The sequence below is a fragment of the Nannospalax galili genome, unplaced genomic scaffold, assembly GCF_000622305.1.
Source record: "Nannospalax galili isolate Female #2095 unplaced genomic scaffold, S.galili_v1.0 scaffold1119, whole genome shotgun sequence".
Lineage (NCBI taxonomy): Eukaryota > Metazoa > Chordata > Mammalia > Rodentia > Spalacidae > Nannospalax > Nannospalax galili.
Window position 1 is genome coordinate 908638 of NW_008343597.1, and position 24588 is coordinate 933225.

At 45.4% G+C, this 24588-nt stretch overlaps 1 pseudogene; it reads left to right on the plus strand.

Annotated features, from left to right (window-relative positions):
- Window positions 1–18931: 18931 nt before the first annotated feature.
- Window positions 18932–23891, plus strand: LOC103739497 (annotated as a pseudogene).
- The last annotated feature ends 697 nt before the right edge of the window (window positions 23892–24588 follow it).

Sequence of the window (24588 nt, forward strand, 5' to 3'; positions counted from 1 at the left end):
GCCATAATAAAACTTTATTCTGTATAGAAATTTAAACAATAATCACCAAAGAAAGAAAGAAAATTGAAACTGAGAGCTAGAGCGATGGCTCAGAGGTTAAGAGCACTAACTACTCTTGCAGAGAACCTAGATTTGATTCCCAGCACCCACACAGCAGCTAACAACTGTCTGTAACTCCGGTTCCAGGGGACTCCGACACCTTCTTCTGACCTGCGGGCATTAAATGACACGGGTGCACTTGCATACATGCAAGCATAACACTAATACACATAAAATTAAAATAATAAATAAAATATTGTTTTTAAAAAGAAAACTGCCAGGCGTGGTGACTCACACCTGTAATCCCAGCATTTGGGAAGCTGAGCAGGAGGACTGCCTTGAATTTGAGGCCATTCTGGATTACATAGTGAATACCAGGCCAGCTGGGCTACAGAGTAGACCCTGTCTCAAAAAATGAGAGCATCAAACCACGAGCTGGGAAGCTATTGGCAGTTGATGGTTGCTGGAGAAGAAGTCATTTTTTTCCTCAAAGGTCAACTAGTTAACTAGTAGGTTAGTGAATGGTCCCACACGCCCTGTGGGTTGCTCTAATTGGACTCAGCAGGTTATTTTTTTAAAAGAGGAGGATATGAAAGTGGGAGGGGTGTGTTGTGGGATCTGTGAAATGTGGGAAGGGAGGGATTGGGGTTGGTATGATCAAGATACATTGTATGCATCTACAAAATTGTCAAAAATAAATAAAAATATTATTTTAAGTGAAAGAGAAAATAGGGGAGGGAGAGAAGGAGGGCAGGAAGGAGAGAGGGAGGGAGGGAGGGAGGGAGTGAAGGAAGGAGGGAGGGAGGAGAAGGGGGGATGGGAGAGAGGAGTCTCAGATAAGATTTCTTTAAAATCCAGCTAAATACTGTTTAGAAGACACTCCTTAAAATGATCTAGAAAGACTGACAACATAGCACTAGGTTACTTTTATCTCTTCACCCATCACTTCTGAGGGACTGTGATGAGAGGGCATTGCACCAACAGCTTAGTGGAATAAGCCCACTGTTAGCAAATGTCAAGGCATTAAGTAGAACCAACAATAGACTGGGAGTGGCTTGGATCAGAAGAGCTTTCTTTTCAAACCAGAAAGACTTGGAAGGTTTTACTGAGGGAGGGCTAGCCTTAAGTATCTATGAGGAAAATGACACTCACGGGTGAAAGCCCATCTCCAGTGGTAGGAGGCAGTTTAACAGGCCAGATAGGGTGTGGGCTTCGAGGATCCAAGGAAGTTTGGCCTCCTCCACAGTTTCAGGAACAAACTTGACAGACACTTATCCTCTCCAGGCACATTTCATCCCCCATAAAAGTGGTGGTGCCCACTTCTGAGTTTATGAGGAGACTGAATTAGATGACAGTACCATGATGAGCCCTTGGTAAACAGCAACCATGACTAGTTAATAAAAACGAATACCTGCTAGCTAGTATTGTCCCTCCAGCCTTAAGAGTCCAGACACTATGTCACAGAAACCAAAATTACAAGAAGCTGATATGCAAACCCAAATGGAATTTATTTGCCTTCAGCTAAGTATAAACGGTAAGTAGGTAGTTTCTCCCCAGACTCAAAAAGAACTCCTCTTGTCCCTTTCTTCTGAGGGAACAGGGCCATGGTGGTGGCAGGACCACTGAATTCATAGATGTTATGAAAGTTCTCAGTACGGGATAGGCTTTTATGGAGCCTCTCTATATTTGGATTCATTTCTCCTATTACAGGAAGGTAGACCGCTCTCTGCCGAGTCAGAGCATGTCCCATGCCTTCCTCATCCCCCATCTCTTCAGTGATCACTCTGGCGCAGGATTAGGAGGGGACAGACGTACTTCTCTTTGAGCCAATCCATTCATACAGATACACCTGACCACCCAGGGCTTTCTTCAATTTGATCTATGATAAGGGCACCAAGGAGCACTGGGTACTATAGGAGAAGTTTAAGAATATGGAACACAGGGCTGGAGAAAGGCTCAGTGGTTAAGTACACTGAATGTTCTTGCAGAAGACCCGGGTTTGAATCCTAGGACCCACATGGCAGCTAACAACTGTCTGTAACTCCAGTTCCAGGGGATCTGACAGCCTCTTCTGTCCTCTGCAGGTATTGCATGACACGGGTGCACTTACCTACATACAGGCAATACACTCATATACATAAAAATATAAAAATAATAAATAAAAATATTTTGCCATGCGTGGTAGTGCACGCCTTTAGTCCCAGCACTTGGGAGGCAGAGGCAGGTGGATCTCTGTGAGTTCAAGGCTTCATAGTGAGTTCTGGGCCAGCTGGTGCTACAGGGAGACCCTGTCTCAAAAAGACCAAAAAACAACAAAAAAAAAGAATATGGAACATACTCTGTGAGATTTGCCATCTGACCCAAAGTCTCAGAAAAAAATTTATAATGCTATTACTGTTATGAATTTTGGGGGGCACTGGGGTAGACTTCATATTGTATGTATACCAGTGATCAAATGCCACCTATAAAATCTTGGAAGTATTCTCTCCCACAGATTAGAACTCTATGGGTCACAAGTCTACGGAACCGTTTATACTGGCATCTAAGCATGACACCCATAGATGTTGTGACCAGCTCAACAATGGTTCAGAGGGTCCCCATCTCTCCATATTCACAGCTGTTTCCCTTCCAATGCCATATCATGGCCACTTCCAAGGCTAAGTAAAAGAAGACACTATGGCTCTGTTGGGCCGCTTGCCCTGGAAAGAGCTGGTTATAGCATCTGGAGCAGCACTGTGAGAAGCCTACGTGGTGAGGGACTGAGGGAAACCGCTGCTCAGCTGTGTGAGCCACCCTTCTGGGAAGCAGACGCTCCGTCCCTAGTCAAGCTTTCAGAAAACGGCAGCCCTATTGGACATCCTGACTACAAACTCATGGGAGGCTCTGAAACAGAACTGACCATTAAACCAGCCCTGGATTCCTGACCCTCAGATAGTGTATGAGATAATAAACATTGTTGTCTTGGGCTACTGTATCAATAGATAACTAATAACACAGTTATACACGAATAGAGTTTAATGTAGTAAATTCTCCCATGCGAATGTAAATAAAACTCTAAATGTATGTGCATTGGTTACTTTTCTTATTGCTATGACCAAGTACTGATCAAGAAGCAATGTGGTTCCAGGGGAAGTCCATCATGGCGGGAAAGGTGTGGAGGCGGGAGTGTGAGGCCGCTGGTCACAGAGTCTGTAGTGCAGAAGCAGAGAGAGATGAATGCTGGTGTTCAGCTCACTTTCTCCTTTTTATTCAGCCCTAGACTCCAAACCATGGAACAGTGCTGTCCACTGTTAAAGTGGGTCTTCCCACCTCAGTTAACCTAACTGGATAATCCCTCCCACGCATACCTAGAGGCTTCTCTCCTAGGTGGTTTCTAGATCCTGCCAAGTTGACAACATTCACTATCACAGTATGTAATGAAAGTAAATGTCTAATAATACTAAGATATGTTCACTGTCATGGAAAAGTGTATTCAGGGACCCATTGGGAGGATTTGTGAGATTGCTTTGAACAACACTGACACTGCCTTACTCTTGTACCTCTAGGAAGAAGGTAGGAAGTGACTAGAACATGCACCTACTAAGATGGAACTTCCAGGATACACTGGGATAGCTTGGTGTATGTTTCCTGTAGGTTGTGAGGAATAGTCTAGACTCCTGCAAACTCAGGCCTGAGAAATCTGATGCTGTCTGTGTGTGGCCACAGGGCACACAACCTGCATCATTAAGGTTGTTGAAGGGTTGGGGATTTTCTATAGAACAACTGTTTGCCACTCAGCAGAAGGGAAGTAAGGCTGGAGATACTTTAAGTTCTTCCCAGGAAGACCACACGAAACACAAAAGTGTCCCTGTCACTGGTATATTGTGGACTGCCAAGCTAGTGTGGGCAGTGGGATGGGAATGGGGACGAAGGGAAAGAATCCAGTGCCCACTGCATTAGTTACTTTGTTACTGTTGTAATCAAATACCTGACAACACACAACTTAAGAGAAGGGTTTATTTTGGCTTATAGTTTTAGAAAACATTCAGTCTACTGTGGTGGGGAAGGCATGGTGACTAGAGTGTAAGGTGGCTGGTCACATTACATCCATAGTCAGGAAGCAGAGAACAGACAGAAGTGTGGCTGAGTTATAGTACCTCAAGTCCTGCCTCCAGTGAGGCTCTACCTCCTAAAGTTTTCACAACACTACCCAAACCACTACCATCATCTGGGGACCAAGTGTTCAAACATGTGAGGCGATGGGGAACGTTTCACATTCTAACTACGACTCCTATGTCGCTGTTCATGCTGGCCTTCAGTGAGCCCAGTGAAGTACTATAAGGAAGGCTGTTTAGATACTTGTCAGGGAGGGAGCCAGCTAAGAGCTGTTTTGTCTTCTGATCACCTCTCTTCAACCCTGGTCAGAGAGGAGGTGAGTGGACAAAGAGTAGACACCCTTGTCATCTCCTTCATAAATCACAGACTCTATCATGGGGTCTGGCTAGAGACAGGAAGAAAGTCGAGTAAGGAAACACGTTCAGATCAAATATGAAATGATTATCATCTTGGTTGGAATATTTCTTTGGGTTTTTATTATAATAGTTTCTAGTATGTAGGAAGAGACAGGTATTGATTGATGATAGATGATAGATAGATAGATGATAGATAGATAGATAGATAGATAGATAGATGATAGATAGATAGATGATAGATAGATGATAGATGATAGATAGATAGATAGATAGATAGATAGATGATAAACTCTTCTGAATTGATGTTATTTGTGACTTAAAGTGATGTGTGACTGTTCCCAAAGAATGAGCAAGAGAATTCCATTCAATAGAGGAATTTTATTCCTGTTGAATAAATCTGAAAGAAGTGGCAGAAAACAGGGGGAAATGTATACTTTTATCATTTCAAAAAGAGTTTATGCATTGTTAAAGTGACAGATACTTCTGGAAAGATACTCCAACATGTCAGTCACATTTTTCTAATCCAAATGTTTAAAAATGATGCAGGAATCTCATACATTGCTGATGCTGATATAAATTGGTATAAACCCAATGCCAGGTGCTGTGGCTGTGTCTATCAGAATTCTAAAAGCATCTACCCTTTGATCCAAAAGCGCATTCCCAGATTTATTCTGTACACGCCCTCGCCATGTGAAATGATCTGGTAAAAGGCTATGCCTTGTAGCATTGTTTGCAAAGGCAGTGGCCTAAAAAAAAATCCATTAGTGAAGAGCTGGTTGAATACACAATGCAGTATATTATTACATATGTAGTATATCTTTTTATATGTCTCTAAGTCAGCTCGGGCTGCCACACAAAATTCCAGCTTAAACAGAAGATGTTTATCACAATTCTGAAGACTTGGAGATTCAAGATCAGGGTACCTGTTGATCAGGTTCCTGGTGAGGGCTCTCTTCTGGCCTTCTAACTGCCACCTTCTGCGGAATCATCACATGGAAGACAGAGTTCTTAGATGTCTTCTCTTCTAGGGTATTTCTGCTATACACATAATTCTCGGCTCCCACTTCATGACTTCATTTACCCTTAACGGCCACTTCACTCCAAATAGTCACATTGCACATTAGTATTCAACATAAGAAGGGAGTATGGTTCCATCACAACATGTAGTGTGATAAAATCCCACAACAGAAACACAGTAGAATGCTCTAAGGCAGCCAAAAAGAATGAAACTACAAGTGCAGAGAGATTATTAAATGGAAATAGTAAAGCACAAATCAAGGTGCTAAGCAGCAGCCTGGGTGCCCACCATCTGCCTTTCTCATCCATCCTACCCTTCCCTCCAGCTCTCAACCCCGAGTGAAACCTCTGTAACCATATCAGTGGGCTCTATGGGCTGTGACACCGGCTTGATCCCCTCAGGGGGTGCTGCAGGCAGTCCGAGGAAAGGAAGACAGTAGGAACAAGTATTTGTGCACAGGCTTCCTCTTAGCTGCATGCCTCACACAGAGTCACCATGCCTTCTTCAACCATTGCCTGCCCTTGTTGCTGTACCAGTCCTGTGCTTTGGCCACAGCCTGCTATGGCTTTGCAACAATGCATGTAGTAAACTCCATCAAATAACTCACTGGATGTGTGCCATCCGGCTTGTTTTTCAGGACTCTGGTTGTTACAGTTAGTATGTTAGCATTATGTGTTTTGTTTGTTTGTTTGGTTGGTTGGTTGATTTTTACTATTTAATTTATTACTTTTATTTTATGTGTATGAGTGTATTGCCTGCATGTGTGTAAGTGCACCTGTGTCATGCAGACGCAGAGGTCAAAAGAGGGCACTGGTTTCCCTGGAGTTGGAGTTACAGACAGTGGTTAGTCACCATGTGGTTGCTAGGAATCAAACTTGGATCCTCTGCAAGAGCAGCTAGTGCTCTTAACCACTGAGCCATCTCTTCAGGCCAGCATTTGTGTTTTCAAAAGTGTGTGTGATGGAGCTGAAAAGATGGCTCAGCAGTTAAGTGCACTTATTGCTCTTGCAGAGGACCTGAGTTCGATTCTCCACACCCAGGTCAGGTGGCTTATAACTGCCTACAATTCCAGCTACTGAGGCCTCCAAGAGCACTTGCATTCATACACATAACTCACACACAGACACAAACATACACACATAGTATAAAGATAAATAAATAAAAATCAGGGTCTGGTGAGATGGCCTAGCAGTTAAGAGCACTGGCTGCTCTTGCAGAGGACTTAGGTTCAATTCCCGGGACCCACATGGAGGCTAACAACTGTTCATAACTGAAGTTCTAGAGGATCTGACCCCTCTTCTGAGCTCCACAGGCACTGTATACACATGATATACTTGCATATATACAGGCAAAACACTCATACACATAAAATACAAATAAATAAAAATAAATCTTTCTTAAAGTGTGTGAGAGTGTATGTGCGTGTGTGTGTGCGCGCGTGTGTGTGTGTCTGTGTGTGTGTGTGTGTGTGTGTGTGTGTGTGTGTGTGTCTGTGTGTACTTTGCAAATCTCTGGAAAACACAAGAAACCATTAGCAGTGGTTGCTGGTGACTGGGGAGGGGTCATGAGGAAGGAGTATCTATTTTTACTGTATCCTGCTTTGTTCTTCTTGAATTCTAAATGATACACATGTGCTAGTTATTTAAAATGCTTTTAGTTTGAATTTTAGAAAATAATTTAGGAGCAGGAGAGATGATTTAGCAGTTAAGAGCACTGACTGCTCTTCCAGAGGAACTGGATTCAGTTCCCAGCACCCACATAGCGATTAACAGATGTCTGTAACTCCAGTTCCAGGGGATCCAACACCTTCTTTTGGCCTCCATGGGCATTGCATGACATGGGTACATTCACATACATGCAAGCAAAACATTCATACCCAACAAATAAAATAAAAATTAGATTTTAAAGAAAATAATTTAAAAGAAAGACTATATAGAAGGACTTGGCACCGTGAGGCTTCACAGACAGCTGTCTCTGTGGCACAGTTCCCCAGGAACAGCTGCCTTTCCTGGCAGACACTCTAAGCTACCGACTCAACAAAGAACAAAGATAATACTCAGGATGTTACACTCTGCATTGTACGGACAAGAGGCAGGATGTTCAGAAAAGACTTGGTGCATTAACTCTTAGGCCATGTTTTGTTTTGTTTTTTTCTGTCCCTGGAACAAAATAACTGACGTAATCATAAAGAGGAGGGTGTGTTTGGTTCACAGTTTCAGAAGCTTCAATCTGTGGTCAACGGGCTTCCTGTGGTGAGGAAAGACATGGGGAGAGGTTATGGCAGAAGGAATTTGCTGCTTGCTGCATGGCCACTAGGAAGCAGAGAGAAACAGGAAGGGGCTAGGGACAGGTACATATTTCCACCCCTAGTGACCCACTTCTCCCAACCAGGCCCTACCTCCTAGTCTCCATCACTTCTCAGTCATGCTAACATATTATGGATCCATCAAAGGATTAATCCATTGATAAAGTCAGAACCCTTGGGGTCCAATCACTTCCCCAAAGCTGGCAACCAAGCCCCAACCAAACACATGAACCTTTGGAGAAATTCTTAGATACAAACTGTAACAGATTCTTTTCTTTGCATTATTCTTGGTTTGGTATGGTGTAGCGTGTCTTGGCGTGGTGTGGCGTGGTGTGGCTTGGTGTGGTGTGTGGTTTGGTTTAGTGCACGTGATCTTGCTGCCTTTGTTACCTAAGCTGGCCTGGAACCTACTCTGAAGCCCAGGAAGAGCCTCTCAATTTTGCCTCCCTAGTGCTAGCACTTCAGTGGTGAGCCGCCACACGCAGCTACAAATCATTTTCTGGTGTTCACTGGCAGTCAGGTACTTCCTCAGTTTGTATCAGTGTATTCTAGCTCCCCTCCCATGAACTCCCTGCATGGCATCTTCTTAGTTTCCTGACATCTAGGGATTTTCCAATTGAAGCACACCTATCTAAAGTTTCAAAGCTATCATCCACTAATGAGAGAGAACATGCGACCTTTGACTTTCTGGGTCTAGGTTACCTTATTTAGGATGATTATTTCCAGCTTCATCCATTTACTTTCAAATATCATAATTTTGTTTTTTAAAAGCTGATTAATTGTGTATATGTACCATACTTTCATTATGTCTGTCAGTTGATGGACATCTAGGTGTTTCCATTTCCTGGCTATTGTGAAACGGCAACAATGAAAAAGTACCTCTGTAGTGGGATACAGAATCCTTCTGGTACATGCCCAAGTGGTATGGCTGGATCATACTTTTTGCCTTTTGAGGAATCTCCACACTGATTTCCATAATGGCTGTACCAGTCTGCACTCCAGCCAGCAGTGAATAATGTTCCCCTTTCCTCACATCCTCACCAGCATTTGTCATTGTTTGTTTGTTTGTTTATCTTAGCCATTCTGACTGGGGTAAGAAGAAATCTCAAAATAGTTTTATTTTGCATTTCCTTGATGGTCAAAGATGTTGAACATTAAAAAAAAAAAAAATTTTCACGGGGCATGGTGGTGCATGCCTTTAATCCCAGCATTTGGGAGGCAGAGGCGGGCAGATCTCTGTGAGTTCAAGGCCAGCCTGGTCTACATAGTGAGTTCCAGGACAGCTGGGGCTACAGGGAGACCCTGTCTCAAAAAGACACATATATATAACATATATATATAATGTATATATAATATATATATATATATATATATATATCTCAGATATTTGTGCTTCATCATCGGAGACTCTCTTTAGATCCTTACCCCAATAGTACTAGAAGGTGCTGTGCATGTTACTGACAGAGAAAGGCAATCATCAACCTTTCCCAGCTATGAATGCTGTGAGCTACAGTAACAACTGACTTGCCAAAATGTGGTGCAATAGTGGCACAAATGTTATGGGAGTAACCAACCACCTCCTGACTGGATTTAAGGCCTGCATCACAAGAGGGAATCCATATCTGATGCTGTTATCAGTGCCAACAACCTGGGGTTACTCAGGTCACAGGCCACAGTGGGGAATCTGCTACTATAATTCTGTTAAACAGACATAGCAGTAAACTGACTCATATTGACTTACTGTTATACCTGTAGATTAATGTATCTCTCAGTTATGACCAGAGAAGTTTCTTCTTGCAGCATATGGTGACTAAAATAGAACCACAAATGGTCAATGGGCAGAGAATAAGAGACTGCACAGTGTTCAGCTGTAAATGAGACCCTATATCACACCCTATCCTCCCCAGGATCAGGGATCATTGAGGAGGGGAAAGAAACATTGAAAAAGCCAGAGGTGATAGATGAATACAAAGAAACTGTGTTATCTGGACACCACAGGGTTTGAGACCACAGCATTTATGACAGCACAAGACCTATGCAAACCCAAGCCAGACAGGGGCCCAGCATGGGGAGAGGTGGGCAGGAAGTCCCAGCTCTAGCTGAGGATCTACTGGAAATTGATAAATGCTGGGAGAGGAAGAGTTGGTTTTCCTTACTGGTATGATGCCTGGCAGGTTGATCAGACTCCAAGAGATAGACCCACACCCAAGAGCATTTAAGAAACATGGATTAGACTCAATAGGCCTTTTTTTTTTAAAGCAAATAATAGAGGTTATAAAGTTGGGATGGGAGGTAGTAAGGCAGGGGTGAAGAGGGGAAGGGGTCTGAATATGATCAAAATATACTGCATAAAATTCTCAAATCAATAAAAATATTTTTTTAAAAAGAAGTTTCTTGAAAGCAGCCATTTCATGACCACTCAGCAATACATGTTAACCGTATCTTTGGCCCTTCCTCAGGGGAGTCAGGTCAAAGGAACCAGGATGAAGGTGACTCGAAAGTTCTAGTCAGGCCCACCTTCTAAGCCCTCTCTGACAGTCTTACCACCCTTCAGACCAAAAACTAGCTCTAGCTGGCTGAGTCACAGTGACACAACAAGGGCCTGTGGTGGCCGCTCAGAAAGCCTTGTCCACCTCTTCCGGATGTGGCTCCTTTCCCTGCTCTTTAGCCACAGATGGACCCATCATTAGACACCATCTCTGTTCCTGTCGTGCTTGTTATACATGTTCTTCACTGTCATCTCGTTATTGATGCTGGGTCGTCTGGGGACTTAATCACCCAGGAAACAGAGAGGGAGGAGGCACACTTAGCTCCCTTCCTTTGCTTGGCTAATTCATCATCTGCCAGTACACTGTCAGGTCTCTGTCTTCGGGCAGTAGGATCACCACCAGAACCTACGGGTCCTTATGGCTCTTCCCGCTTCCGGAGCTGTCTGATTCAATCATACTTCCCTACATCAGCCTTTCCTTGTTTAAAAAACATTCTGTATTTTGTAGACAGTTACATAATAGGAGGAGAAAACAAATCACCCACACAAAACCTCTGTGTGTATCTTTCAGGGGAGAGCAAGGACACCGACAGCAATACACGAAGCGTGTGGACTAAAACCACTCCTGCCCCAAAGAACGCAGGTTGCTATTCCCTTCCCAGCTAGCAGGACAGCTAAAGTAGGAAAAGAAGCCCCGGGATGCATTCCCATAAGGTCCTAGCCTCCGTGGCAGCAACTTGAAACTGGCTGTGGTCCCAAGGGGGCAGCCACCGGTAAAGGCCTGGCAAGGCACTGCTTCTGAGAGGAACTGACGCCAGACCAGAGATGTGTGACTTGAGCACACTGTCAACATGTAGCTATCAGGTTAGCTTCGAGAGCTGCATTTGCAGATTACTTGCTATCCCTGAGATTTGATCTTCATAAGGATGCCCCAGCAGGTGATAGGCCCTTGGTCGTGTCTTTGCCTCTCTTAAGCTGCTCACTCACCCCAGGAACAAGCAGATCTCAGTAGTGCTTTGCTCCTCCCTGATCCTCCTGCTAAGGGTTTGTGGGAAAGGCACGAGCCACAGAATGATGTGAATAAGAACATCGGATGGGGTGTCAGGAAGCCCAGGATCAGAGGACAGAAGGAATGGCAGAGAGCCAAGGAAGAAGGGATGGGTAAGGCTCCTGACCAACTCTGTACATTTACCAGTTACAAACTAAAGCAGAGGTCACCAGATCCACCTGTGCTGGGTGACTCCGGTAGGTGTCAGGCAACACTGAGACAGGCAAGCAAGGGTGTGACAGACTTCTGGCCTCCTACCACAAATTAAGTTCTGCTCACTGGATAAGACTGGCATTCCAACTTCAACTTGGCAGCAAGTCCTTCATCTCGCCATGGTGGGGAGGGGGCTCTTGTACAAAAGCACTTGTTTAGTTGTGAGTGGTCTCCTAGGGACATGTTACTTCTTCCTCCCCACCCCAGAGCCAAGCAGCATTTCTCTGCCAAGTCTCCAGGTATCTATTATAGCTGGCCTAGCCAGGATCAAGGAAAACATGAAATCAAATGCTGACTGCCTTTGGCAGCCCAACTTTGGCCCATACCAGAACAGGCCCTCCCCACCCCACAGCACTAGCTCACTCTCAGAGGAAGGCAGATGCCCTTTCATCAGCTGTGTTTGTGAGAATCACAGTGTCTGCAGATCTGTCCTGCCTTTGGTCTGAGAGGTGCTCTGCAGCTCCTTCCAGCCCCCACAGGTTGTCATGGTGCCTGCTGCTCAAAGTTGTGATTGGACAGAGCAGCCGATTGTCTCCATGGCAATAAAAAGGATCTGAGCAGAAAGGACTGTTTGGCCTTGGAAATGAACTCATGGAAACATTCCTGGGAAATAAGACGCCTCTGCAGGGAGAGGGTGAGGGTGAGGGAGTGGGGGCCAGCAGAGAGCTTCCTGCTAGAGACAGATGCAGGTCTTTAACCCTGCCACTGGCCTAGGAGGCCCAGTCTCCTAACAGGAAGGGTCATCATGCTGGTAGCCTCAGAGGATGTCAGCTGCAAATCTGTGGCTGTATCAAGCAAAAATTGCAAGTCAGGAAAGCAGAATTGAGACGCAGCTCACTTCCCCCTTTCGGTGGTTCACAGAAGCACCCTCTGCCCACCCTGCTGCTTCTCCTCCCTGTCCTTCCCAAGTCTACACACAACTCAGCGTCTTTCCCACCCTGACCCAACCCTAGGACTACTCCTTTCTTGATAGATATGAGCTGATACAACTGAAAATGATGTCCTTCCTCCCCCTAAAATATCTTGTGTGTTCTGTAAGACCTCTGATAACAAGACAAACATCTGCTAGTCACCAGTCCCTGGAATGTATGTTCCCATCCCACTTATGTGTCTTTCCGTTTGGTTTTCAAACCTGGAGTCTAGGCTTTGTCACAGTTCAAGCTTGCAGTAGATCATGGCTCTCTGAACACCATAGTCTCTTTTTATACAGACACTTGCATAGCCAGAATCAGGATGAGCTGGGTTCATATTGGTCCTTCTCTACCGTACTATGCGACTCAGGCAGGAACCATCTCCACCTTCCTCAGGGCATCAAGTATATCTCGTCTCTTCCTATCACATTCACTTTTAGAGAAGGATCCGAAAGCCATTCCTACTTGAACGTGACTAATAACAGATTGACTGGTATTCTCGCTCAGAGAAATCAGCCGATAAATCAGACTCAGGTGGTAATATCAGTGCTGTAAGAAGAGACTTTACTCTTGGGAAAGAAGTATTGTACAAGTGACATAGGTCTTCTTCTCTCCAGAGTGTTTCTTAAGACTTCTGACTCCTTTGGATCCTCAAGGAAGTTTTGTTTCAGTTCCTGTGTTTAGAGGCTAGCAGCGTGATTTCTCATAAATTCTGTTATGTTGAAGCTGGGCATGTTTACCTCTTAGAGCACCCAGGCCCTTTAGGCTTTAAGCAAAGAGCCCAGCCAGCGGGGCCTAGCCACTTGCTTCTGAAGCAGGGCAGGAAACGAACCCAAACACCCTGCCACCTAGAATCTGAGGCAGTCTGACTTCATTTGCATGTTAACCAGCCCCATTCCCTTGTCTAGCGCATACGTGGTCTCTAAGTCATACATGCCCTGCAGCAGAGGTCACTTCTCACTTCTTAATTAAACCTGCTTCCTTGAAGTGCAAGGGCCTCTCCCTCTTTTGGAAACCTTTAACAAGAGAAAGCTCCCTTGTCTGCTAAGCCTGGGGCTCCCCTCACCCATACTCACTCTCTCTCTCTCTCTCTCTGTTCTCTCTCTCTCTCTCTCTCTCTCTCTCTCTCTCTCTCTCACACACACACACACACACACACACACACACACACAAAAAATCCTTTCCTTTGCATCCCCAAATGCCTAATAATCACCACGTAGGGACCTGACCTCTCTACCAAGTGTCACTGCTTCCCTCCTAATGGCTCAAGCACATACCTTATAATACTAGCACATTTGAACAGAGCCACCCACAGAAGGTAACAGAAACCTCACCAGTTCTTGGGGACACTGGGTTTCCCTGGGGCCTCCCCATAAAATAAGATCAAAAAGATCTATATCAGATACATTTGGGTCCAGGGATCGGCTTTGCCGTTGTATAATTATCTTCCCTTGGAGTCCTCCAAAAGTACAACCTGAGGCTGGGTAAGTGGAACCCATTTAAAAAGCCTGGCATGGCAATTCACATCTGTAATCCAAGCACCGTGGGGAGACAAAGGCAGGAGGAACCCTGGGGCTTGCTAACCATCCAGTCTAACCAAATCAGCTAGCTCCAGGTTCAGGGAGAGATCCTGCCTCAAAAATAAGGTAAAGAACGATTGGCAACACTCATCATTGACTTCAGACCACACGCAGCACGCACACAGAGTATTTTTAAAAAGACCAGTCCTCTGTGATATGATCTTGAGGGGTAGGAATGAGGAGACTGGGACAGATATGTAGCTCGGTAAGAGAAATGGCTCAGGATGAGAGAGATGCAGCTACAGACCACAAGCATCAACACAAGGACCTGCTGAGGCATGCAGAATGCCTTCCAGACTCTGCACTCGTGGGATGGAAGCTAATATTCCCCATTTCCTGACCCTGCTGTACCAACCCTACACTTCTAGACTGCTTTCTTAGAGTCATCTAAGCAAACTGCTAATCCTTTCTGGAATCTCTGGGACTCCATGGAGATTAACAGAGGTAAGAACTGCCTCACAGGGTAGTCATGAACTTAAAAAAAGAATTCCTGCAGAGAGCCTGGCTGCTCCCTGGCTGTGGCTGGAGCCCTGGGGAAATCCCTCTGCTCAGCTGCAAGTTCTGAGCCTATAGCCCTAACCACTCCACCTCGAGGGGACCCAAACTGAGGGACTGAAAGTCTCGTAGGATATGGTTCGTGAGTAAGCATCTAGAAAGTTCTGTCAAGTCCCCCTTCCCACTACCACCACCACCACCAATCTGGTGTATGTGAGTGTGTGTATGTTGGTGGGGGTTATGAATGCAGAAGCCAGATGTCAACACCGGGTGTCATTCCTCAAATGCTGTCCGCTATGTTTTTTGAGACCGAGTTTCTCATAGGCCTGAAACTGGCTGATTAGGCTAGACTGGCTGGCCAACAAGCCCCAGAGATCCACCTGTGTCCACCTCACCATCACTGGGAGTAGAAGCACGCACCATCAGGCCTGATTTTTTTTTCTGTAGGCTCTAGGGATTGGCTGAGTGAGCTATCTCTCAACACAAGTTTTTTCTTTCTTCTTTCTTTCTTTCTTTCTTTCTTTCTTTCTTTCTTTCTTTCTTTCCTTTAAGAAAGACAAACTCCATATAGCCTAGAGCTCATGAGGCAGGGAGGACTGCAGCCTGGGGGTAGGGAGCGGAATCCTCCTCTTATTTTAGAAGGAACAGTTTTCTTATATTCCAGGAATTTCATGTACAAGGAAAAATTCCCAAGAAGCGGGAAGAGCTAGACACACCCGAATAACCCTAGAGAAGAGGACATCCCATCAGAGCTTATTCATTGACAGAACAAACTTCCACTGAGGGCTTTCTACACGCCAAATGCCCCACTAAAAGCTGAGATTTCAAGAACAGCATAGTAAAGTACAGCAATGAAGTCCATGCACCGTGGTCAGCAGGAGGAAAGCACTGCAGCAATGTGGCCCATGCACCGTGGTCAGCAGGAGGAAAGTTCCCAAAGCCAAGTAAGTGATTAAAGACAAAAACTGAGAAAAGAGGCAGAGGCAGGATCTGAGGGGGATTTGCCACTCAAATAAACTTAGTCCATCTTAAAGGTTATAGAAAGAAATCCCAAAGGATTTAACTTATCTCCTTCAGTCACTGCCTTACTATGGTTTGTGTTTCTCTTCCAAAACTCAGGTGTTGAGATTTAACAGCCAATGTGATGGTCTGAAGATATGGGCTTTGGAGCCGGAGTGATGGTTTAGTGGTTAAGATCACTGGCTGCTCAGAGAACCCCAGTTTCTTTTGGTTCCCACATGGCAGCTAACAACCATCCATAACTCTAGTACCAGGGAATCTGACACCCTTTTCTGGCCTCCATGGGTATTGCACGCCTGGGTGCATATGCAAGCAAAACACCCATACACATTTTTTAAGTAAATAAATACAAAAAATACAAAAAATTTAAAGATGGGAAGAACTGATTGTTTAAAAAGATGATTGAGTCATGAGGGCAGCTCCACTGGTGAATGGTATCAAAGATTTTATGAGGCCTCACACAGCATCTGACTCCACGTTTTCAAAGATGTTTTTATGTTTTTGTGAGTATTTATATGAGTTTATGTGCACCCTGTGTGTGCAGAAGCCTGCAGGGGCCAGAAAGAGAATCAGATCCCCTGGAGCTGGAGTTACATGTGGATGTCAGCAGCCTGCTGTGGGTGCTGGACCTGAAGCCAGGTCCTGTACAAAAGCAGAAGAGCTCTTAACTGAGCCATCTCTCCAGCCCCAGCGTTTGACTCTTCTCTCCTCCTTTTTCTATCATGCTTTTCTCTCCTCCATAGGATGCAGAACTTCAAGGTATCCTCTTGAAAGCACAGAGAACGAGCCTTGACCTGCTGTCACCTTGATTTTGGACTTCCCATCTTCCAGAACTGTGAAAAAATAAAGTTTTGTTCTGTATAATGTACCCTGTCTCAGGTCCTGTCATAGCAGCACAGATACTCATGAAAGCTGAAACTTCCGTAGTGTGTGGTAGCAGTGCACAACCATAATCCCAGCACTCTAAAGGTTAAGGCAGGAGGATCATGAGTTCAAGCTCAAGCTGGGCTACAAAGCAAAACTACATGTCAATTCACCACCAGCATGTGAGTGCTTAAAATCAGCAGCAGCACCTAGGCCCTCTCTTCTCTCTTTGCTTATTGAAAAATCATGTCACACTTATTCCACTGACTGAGAATGGTCATAGCATTGGTGTGGAGTCCCAGATACAATAGACATTGGGTGATAGGTGGGTGGAGGAAAAGACATACAGTGCCAATAATGACAAACGAGGGTAAGTATCACATCTGCTCCGACAGGCATAGACCGTGTTTGGCAACAGTGACTGCCCTGGGGAGAGGCACTGAATTCTAGGCTCACCTTCACTTTTCATCCTTTCTGACTTACTTAAATCTGTTACCACCCTCTCATGTCACACAAGCTTAGGGGAGGGGTCAATGTTCTGTCATTTTCAGGAGATGAGCCGTTTGGGGGAGGTGACTGCATTCAGATGTGATTACAAGGTAATCTGTGTGTGTGTGTGTGTGTGTGTGTGTGTGTGTGCGTGTGTGTGCATGTGTGTGTGTGTGTTTGTGCACGTGTGGGCGTCAGGCATGGTGGCACATACCTTTAGTCCCAGCACTAGGGATGCAGAGGCAGGCAGATCTCTGTGAGATGGAGGCCAGAATGGTCTATATAGTGAGTGCCAGACCAGCTGGGGATATAGAAAGACCCTGTGTCAAAAGACCAAAAAAAAAACAGTAATCTTATTTTTCATCTTCATTCTTAGGTTAACTAAGTTACCTTATCTAATTTCTTAAAATTCTTTAAGGTTTCATATATTTATTACTGAACCAACCTACTAGAGAAGAGTAGAGAAACAGAGAGAAAAGCCCTATTTCCATAAGCATGTCCCACTGCTCAACGATGACATGTAGTCAGATGACAGACTAGTAGCTTTCGAGCAACACAGAAATGTGTGCTACCTCATGAACAGCTCCCACAGAGACCTGGCTTGGGTCATCTCCAAGGTCTCCGAATTTTATATGATTTTTATTACCAATTTTCATCATAGTTCATTGTCAAATGGGGTGATTTTGCCTTTATTTATTGGCCAGGAATCACTTCATTCAGATTATCAGGCAACACACAGACACACAGACATGGACACACACACACACACACACACACACAAACACACACACACGTCAGAGAGGAGAGAGCCAAAAATTTCTCAAACTGTGAGCAACTTGAGAATTAGGGCAAAAGTGCGAGGTTACTTAGTGTGAGACTCCAGATTCTGTTGGTTTTACTGTCTGGGTTGGCAGAGTGAGCACTAGACAGACCAATGAGATGAAGCCAGCAAATCCTGGTGCTGGGCTCAGCAGTTAGAACAACACCAGCCACTCGAGTTCCGCCGTTCGACAGAGCACCCTCACCTCGCCTTCCATCAACATGAAGGTCTGGCTACCAAACGCTGTTTTTCTCTTTTTTTTTTTTGCTTTTCAAACTAAAGTGTATAGACACTAACTCAATTTATTACTTCTGTTATACCACCTGAATGGTACAGGTGTTGATTTAATTGTTTTTAATTATTGACTTAGCCAAATAAGAATAACTTCAGCAACTCTTTGCAAACTACCAAAGTCTTTAAGTAGAATATATTCTTAAGCCCCAGTACCCACTGCTGACTGGAAAGCTGGAAAGGATTGACTAGGCTCTCTGACCACCCACCATCTGACAGTGAAATCACTTGATTGCATCAAGGAGTTGGCAGAAGTTAACGTGGCTGTGCATTCAAGGGCCGATCCTGCTCAAATCATGACGTTCTAGGCTGGAAGGATAGCTCGATAGTTAACAACGCTTGTAACTCTTGCAGAGGAACTGAGTTGGGTTCCCAGCACCCACCTCTGGCACCACACAACTACTTGTAACTCTAGCTTCAGGGTATCCAACACCCTCTTCTGGCCTCCATGGGCACCACGCACGTATGCACATGGCATACACTCACACAGACACACACATAGACACACACACACACACACACACACACACACACACATAAAGATTTTAACTTCTGAGGAGGTTAAATCAATGATCAGGTACAAGGAGCTAGGGAAACGGAAGGGGGCTTTCTCGTGAGGACAAGCCCACACCAAAGGTCGGGGAATCTGATTTCTGGACCATATCTCCCACCAGCCCACTGTACCAAGTCCCTTGCCCCGCTTCACAGGAAAGGAAGGAGAAGGTAAATTAGATCTTTTGTATGATCTTTTCCAGTTCTCTCTTCCTAGATTCTGAAGCAGGTGATGGGCATGTTTCAAGCTCTTCTGAAAAAGGTTAGAGACCAATTACACTGGAGAGAAGTCAACAACTTTGGCATAAAAAATACAGCCTTTGTGACAGGCATGTGGGTTAGATTCCATGACTCCTCAGGGGGCTACACCTCCTTACGCCTGCATCAATGCTCAACTTCGACAATGGAAGCAAGACAAGAGGAAGTTGAAGTCTCCCAGGAAGGTTTGGCATGAAGTTAACTGATAGAGTTCAGGAAGACCAGGAAGAAAAGTGCAAGTAGGGGAGATTCTACAAAATGGCTCTTTCTAAGGGGTCTGTTTCTGAACATGTCCTCCAAAGTTCCTGTGTTGAAATTTAATCACTAATATGGTAGTATCCAGAGCCAGGGTCTTTAGGAGAGGATTATCAAGTCATGAGAACAGAGCCCTCACTGACTTTAAGGATTTGACTTTAAGGATCTGTTCTTCCCTTCCGTCACGTGAAGACGCAACAGTAGGATGCCATTTTGGAAGCAGAGAGCAGTGTTTACCAGACATCAAATGCTGGTGCCTTCCCAGCCTCCAACACAGTAAGAGTAAATTGTGTTCTTTATAAATTCTCCATTGTGGGCTGAGACTGTATCCGTGTTGGTAAAGCACCTGACTAGACTGCTCAACATCCTGGATTCAATCCCCAGCATCACATAAACTGTGCACAGTGATGATCTGTAATCCCAGCACTGAGAAGGTAGAAGGGACATGACATAGCAAATTCAAGGCCACTCCGGAATACACGAGACCCTGTCTCAATAAGTAAATGAATAAACAAATACATAAATAAATCCTGATTCTATTGTTTTTGTTACAGCAGCATTAACAGACAGAGACAAGGGTGATGACAGTCTCTTTTGATTGACATCTAGTACTCATCTCTGCTACCTGTTAAAGAACCCCCAACCCCTTACGAGCCAGTTGTGCATTCCATAAGCTGTTTAGGCGGCCCAGGGGCCCTCCTTTTCCATGGAAGGACAGTTCATCTTTTTTTCATAGAAAATCCGACCAAGGACAACTCTAAATTGCCTAAGGCTCTGGTTGGGTTACTACTGGTGGATCCAGTTGCTATACCTCAAAGGCCACACCCCGGTCCCACTCTCGGCAGGCTTCGCGTCCCCAAAGTACCACCATTACCACCTGCAGCTTTTTTCATTTGTTCTCTAGAAACTGGACAGAAGGAGGCCCTGCATTTTCCCTTCTAAGACCTTCACATTCTAAAACTGTTCTGATATTATCTTAGAGAAAGTTAAAGGGAATTTTTAAATTATGTCTACAAATTTTAAAGTATTCATTGCTGCATTTAAATAACTCTACTTTGCAGCAAATAGAACATTCCATTGTCAAAAGAGCTCCCAGCTCCTTCTATGTGTGATTAACTCAGGGTTTTCTCTGTGATCCTTCTTTCCTGCCTTTCCATCTCTTTCATCCTCTGGTTTCTTCTGGTAACCCCAAGGGACAGCCACAGGGACTGCTCAAACCCATTAGTGGGAGATTTGAGCTCAGCCAGCTTGAAAGCCTCCGGAAATTTTCTGAATGCCAACCCCTGGGGGAAGTGGACCAATTGCTTCATTTTGTGCAGAGTGGTTCTGTTTCTCCCTGGGGCTTCACAGGAGCAATGGATTGAGTGTTTTGTCCCCTAAATATATTTGAGACCATGGACTGTTACTTCCTATGATCCCCTTCTCACATCGTCTTGCCCTCATCCTGATTTCAGACGTGCTGAAGTGGCCTGTTTCCTATGGTCCTTGAATCATTGCACTGTGAACAGCATCTTCCTCTCTGGAAAGGGGAGTTGATAAGCCCCTGCCCCCCTCCCGCACCCCTTGATGGATGGAAGGTGGCAACTTTTACATAAATGTTCCCCCCGCCATCCCTAGGTGGACACTTTACTTGTGAGAAGCATCCAATATTCCTCTTTGGAGATCCTGACTTGGGGAAGGGGGCCGGGGGCAAAGCCCTGTGGCTCCCTCCATGGTGAAATAGGAGATTAGGGTGGAAAGGGAGGTTCCAGAGGCATTGAGATCAGCGTGGGAAAGAAGTCAACAGCAGAGGAAGACTAGAAAGAGCTCACTCACACAGTGGGCTCTGCACAAGGGGTTGGGATGAACTCCAGCTGTCAAATGTGGAGAAGGCAGGCACTATTGAGAGAATGGAGACTCGAACTTTTCCCAGCTCTCTGGCCCTTGTCCGTTCTTGGAAGTGCCTTTATCTTCCTTAGTAAACTGCCACTGTTTCTATCACCCGCAGTGTGTCCTTGGTCCAATTCTTTGTTCCCAGATACAAGAACCTAGAAATCTCAGCAGGTGCCCTCTGGACTCATTCGCACTTGTAGCAATGATGCACCCCCACACTAGCCTTTTGCTTTGCTTACTCTCGCCACTTGATCTCTCACTTTTGCTCCCTGGATAGGTGTCTAATCCTTGCCTTAGGCTCTGCTTTAAAGAGAAACTAGACCATGATGGACCTGTGGGAGGGAACTGGACTGAGTTCTGTCACTTTATCACAGAAGGTGATTGAGAGACAAACTTGGATTTGAAACCTATGCTTGTCTCTTCCAAGCATATAAATATAGACAAATGATCCTCTCTGGAGCAAGCAGCAATTAGAAAACATCAAAACTCACTAACAAAATGATTGCAAATTGAATTTTTACTAAGATTTGCAGGAGTACTTATTGTACAGTATCTTTTAGCCTTCTAAAGTTAAAGAAACAGAAACTCTAAATTTGAGTCCAGCCCTGGACATACAAGGTAGTCCATGCCTGAACAGCAAATTCAAATCCTTCCACCACACCCAGCCAGTGTTCCTGCCTACACAAATAAGGAAGCACAAAGCCAGATGTGGTGACGCACACCTTTAATCCCAGCACTCGGGAGGCAGGGGCAGGTAGATCTCTGAGTTCAAAGCCAGCCTGGTCTAGTGAGTTCTAGGCCAGCTGGGGCCACAGGGAGACTCTGTCTCAAAAAGACCAAAATTAAATAAATACATAAATAAATAAATAAATAAATAAATAAATAAATAAATAAATAAATGAAGCACAAGGGTACACGTGGACTATGGCCTTCGTTCTAGACCTTAGATGGTGATCACGTCCCTCCTTCATTTCCACCCTATTCCTAGTTCTCACCTGTTCTATCAACTCCACTCTCTACCCCACTGTGTAATTGGTCAAGAGGACCATTTGCTTTAGAAGGAAGAAAACTTCATTTGTCTCCTGAAGGATGAAGATCCAGTCTTCACCAACTTGTACGACTGCCAAGACTGGAGACTGAAAGGTGCTCGGAGTCCAGGTGACTGGAACAAGACTGAACCGGCCTGACTAGATCTTGGGTGAGAGCAAGACAGCAGCCTTGTGGGGCAGTGGAGGTGCTGGGTTCCCCACTGACCTCAAGGAATAAGACCTTCAGGAATAAGCCCTTGGATGGAAGGCCCAAGTGTCTGGTGGTGAATGCCAATGATATGGAGCCAGGCCCCTGCAAAGACCAAGAGGTCATGTGCCATGATCCTCACAAGCTGGTGGAAGGCTACTGGTGGGAGGCCCAGCCATAGGTGCCCTGGCTGCCTATATCCACAGTTGCTGGGAGTTCTACAATGAGACCTCCAATCAACAGGAAGCCATTTAGAGGCCTATGAAGTGGGTCTGATTGGCAAGAATGCCTGTGGCTCCGGCTATGATTTTGATGTATTTGTGGTGCTTGGCACGGAACCTACATCTGTGGAGAGGAAACAGTTGCACACTGAGTCCACTGAGGGAAAGCAGGGTGTTCTGGATAGCTTTAATTGTCAACCCGACACATCTGGGTAGAGGGAGCCTCAGTTGAGGAAGTTCCTCCATTGAATTGGCCTGTGGCCGTGTCTGTGGGGTATTTTCTTGATTGTTGAGTGATACAGGAGAGCACAGCCCACTGTGGGCGGTACAGACCCTGGGCAGGTGGTCTTGGGTTGTATAAGAAAGCAAACCGAGCACCAGCCTGAGGAGCAAGTCGGTAAGTAGTGTTGCTCCATGGTGTGTGCTTCAGCTCCCACATCCAGGCTGCTGCCTCTGGCTTCCTGTCCTGAGCTCCTGCCTTGGCTTCCCTTGATGATGGACTGTAAACTGTAAGCCAAGTCAACCCTTTCTTCCCCAAGTAGGTTTGCTCGGTGTTTTATCACAGCAACTGAAAGCAAACTGGGACATAGGGAAAAGCACATCTGAAGACACACTTCCCCCCAGATGCAGGAGTTTGGATGCCCACAGCCATGGCCAGTGTGGAGACAGTGGCCTGTTTCACATCTGCCACTGTAGAAGCACCTGGTTTGCTGGCTTCAGCCCAGGATATAACTCAGGTACAAACTGTCCAATATCTCTGGCCACCTCAACCACCCCTGCACTGTGGAGGAGATGTCTATGCCACTGAAGGAACCGATTGAAAAGCCTGCTGATAGTGTTACAGGTGGTCAGGACAACCTCATCGCTATGATCCCTGGTGGCTTATTCACCCCACTGATCCTCAAGTCTGTGTATGAGACAGTGCTGATACATGTCGACGTGCTGGTACCGAAGGAGAAAACTTAGGCCCCGAATGCATGGTTACCACTCCCTGGCAGCTTTCCTGTCGGCTGCGTCTCACAACCCCCGACCTTGGCTCCCTCATATGACTCAATCCCAAGCACAGGCACTCCCAGGACTGGAGTCCTGCATGACTGGCCCACCACATAATGAGGAAAATTACCCTGCACCTGCCTGAGATGACACAGCCTCAGCCCCAAACCCCTTCCCCATCCCTGAAGGGAGAAAAATATAAAAACTCTGAGTCTGTAAGGGAGGCTGAGCTTTTCTTGGGATCCCAGGCTGCAAGGAGCCCACTTCTTCCGACCTACAAACTGGGGCGGGGGGGGGGGGGCTCTCTCGATTTATTCTTTCATAAATCTGTTTTCTCTGTGGAAAGTCAGTTTCCCTTTGTCTCCTTCCTGCTTTCTAGAACCTTACAGGGGCAAGCCCAGAGAGGCCCGGGTATGACCCAATGATTGCCATGGACTGCTCCACTGACATTGTGAAAGCCATTGCATCTTAGTCTAGCACCTCTTGCTACAACTGGTAGCAAAGACCGAGTACGTTATAAACAGAGATTATTTCACTCGTGGTCCTGGAGTCATAAGCATGAGATCATGGCACCACCCATATCTTCTCAGCAATTGTCAAGGGCCTTTTTGCTGAATCCCATCCTGACATTCAGTATCTCATGGAGCACAAAGCACGCATGCTGGCTCTGGTCTCTTTCTCTCTTTTCTTGTAAAGCCGCTAATGCCAGCATGGGCCCCTGCTCCCATGGTTCATCTACTACTAATGAACTCCCAAAGGCCCAACATTCCAAATACCTGTGACATATGACTTAAGAGTTTTCAAAAATGGATTTTTGAAGAACACATTCAAACTATAGCAGGGAAGATCTTAGTAAAATCCAACCCAGGATGTTTACTGGCTCTTTTAACAGTAAGAGCTGGCTCTTTTTTCCAGCTTTGTCTACTGCCCAGTTTTTGTCTTCACCTTACCCCCATAGAACACAGCTGTCATAAAACTCCAGCCCAAACACCTAGGCTTAGCACCCCCCAGGACCACTCCTACCCCAACTCAGCACAGAAACTCTCCACTCTGGACTACCATTGACCCTTAGCAGAGACAGCTGGAACCCCAGCTGAATGTGCAGGTATGCAACAAACTATTGCCAGTGGAGGGTGTGTTATTCAGATTACACTTACACACACACACAC